General features: G+C 45.3%; 1 long non-coding RNA gene across 1 annotated transcript in view; it reads left to right on the top strand.

The window, feature by feature from the left end:
- The first annotated feature begins 1,357 nt into the window (after window positions 1–1,357).
- The window catches only part of LOC108368391 (uncharacterized), a 2,734-nt gene continuing 2,107 nt past the window's right edge, over window positions 1,358–1,984 (top strand). The window contains exon 1 of the long non-coding RNA XR_001848359.1: window positions 1,358–1,880. This is a non-coding gene — a long non-coding RNA (uncharacterized LOC108368391). The remainder of the gene's footprint in view (window positions 1,881–1,984) is intronic.

Genomic DNA, 1,984 nt, shown 5'->3' on the forward strand with positions numbered 1-1,984 from the left:
TCCCAGCGTCTTTTTTTCTCTACGGCTTCTTGATATTCCTCATCGTACCAGTTGTTCTCTCGGGCTCGCTGAAATCCAACTACTTCTTCGGCGGCGGTACTTAACGATCGGTTCCACTGCTCGCGTATGTCGGATTGTTGAAGAGTGCTCTCAGAGAGTAGGTGTGTGAGTCGAGTGGCGAATAAATTGGCCGTATGTTGTGATTGCAGCTTTTCGACGTTAGAGAAGATAATAAGAGCCGCAGAACTGAACCGCTCAGGCACAATAATTTACAAACGCGTACAATTTCTGGCGTATGCCGACGACATCGATATTATCGGTAAAAACAAGGGCTACGTCTGTTCTGCCTTCTCGGGATTGGATAGAGAAGCGATGCGAATGGGTCTGGTGGTGAACGAGGACAAAACGAAGTATCTCCTGTCAGCACACAAACAGTCAGAGCATGCACGTTTTGGCACCCACGTCACTGTTGACAGTTACAGGTTTGAAAAAGTAGACGACTTCGTTTATTTGGGAACCAGCATTAACACCAATAATAATGTCAGCCTTGAAATCCAACGGAGAATCACTCTTGCCAACAAGTGCTACTTTGGGCTGAGTAGGCAATTGAGAAGTAAAGTCCTCTCTCGTCGTACAAAGATCACACTCTATAAGTCACTCATCATNGTAGACGACTTCGTTTATTTGGCAACCAGCATTAACACCAATAATAATGTCAGCCTTGAAATCAGAATCGGAGAATCACTCTTGCCAACAAGTGCTACTTTGGGCTGAGTAGGCAATTGAGAAGTAAAGTCCTTTCTCGTCGTACTCTATAAGTAAGTAACTCATCATGCCTGTGCTGGTGTATGGCGCGGAGGCATGGACAATGAAAGCATCTGATGAGGCTGCTCTTGGTGTTTTCGAGAGAAAGATTCTGCGAAAGATTTAGGGACCTTTACGCGTTGGTGATGGCGAATATCGCAGGCGGTTTAACGATAAGCTGTATGAGCTTTACAACGATATAGACATAGTGCAGCGAATTAAAATTCAGCGGCTCCGCTGGCTTGGCCATGTAGTTCGAATGGACAGAAACGCTCCTGCTCTGAAAATATTCAACGCGGGCCGCGATGCTGGTAACAGAGGAAGAGGAAGGCCTCCTCTGCGTTGGAAAGACCAGGCAGAGAAGGACTTGGCTTCACTTGGCATTTCCAATTGGCGTCAGTTAGCACAGAAGAGAAATGACTAGCGTGCTGTTTTAGACTCGGCCAAAATCGCTTAGGCGGTTACAGCGCCAATAAAGAAGAAGAAGAAGGACTTAACGGAACGTAGAATTTAGAGAATCAAAATGACACAGATTTCGACGTGGCAATTTTAAGCAACACCCATTTAACAGAACTTTTAAGAGATAGCCGTAAGTTACGTTAAGTTTTCATAATCAGACCATAAGACTGACATCACCGACGTCCAAGAAATGCGATAAACAGGCAAAGCGGGGAAAGGAGTGCTATCCCGGTTTTGGATTTGTGGTAGAGGAGAGATTTCGTCGCCAAAAACTGATGCATCAAAGCATACAGCATACAAATTTTGCAATAAGTTTTTAGCGATTTTGCTTAAGTGACTTTCTTGGGTTCCGGTTACTTAGATCATTCGTGTGGTCAAACGTTTCACGATGCTTCAACGGAAAGACGTGATACTCAAAGTCCTTTTTGTGCTCAACTTCAAAAAGCTGCATTCACAGCAGACTGCCTATTTATTCGCAACTCGATCCTTACACCTGCTCTCAGAGAGTATACTTCAACAAACCGACATGTATATAAGCAGTGGGGTCTCATCTGCCGCCCACTACGTAACGCCTTCGAAGAAGTAGTTGGATTTCAGCAAGCAACTGGTACGACAAGGTTCTACGTACCGGAATGACTCGGGTTTCACCCGACCAAGGGCTGTTGTTTCGGCGATCTAACCCCGTTTAGGTCGGCGAAGTATCTTAGAAGTTGTCCGTCCA

This window comes from Rhagoletis zephyria, unplaced genomic scaffold, assembly GCF_001687245.7.
Source record: "Rhagoletis zephyria isolate East Lansing unplaced genomic scaffold, Rhagoletis_zephyria_1.1 Rzeph_scaffold_03097, whole genome shotgun sequence".
In the NCBI taxonomy this organism is placed as follows: Eukaryota; Metazoa; Arthropoda; class Insecta; order Diptera; family Tephritidae; genus Rhagoletis; species Rhagoletis zephyria.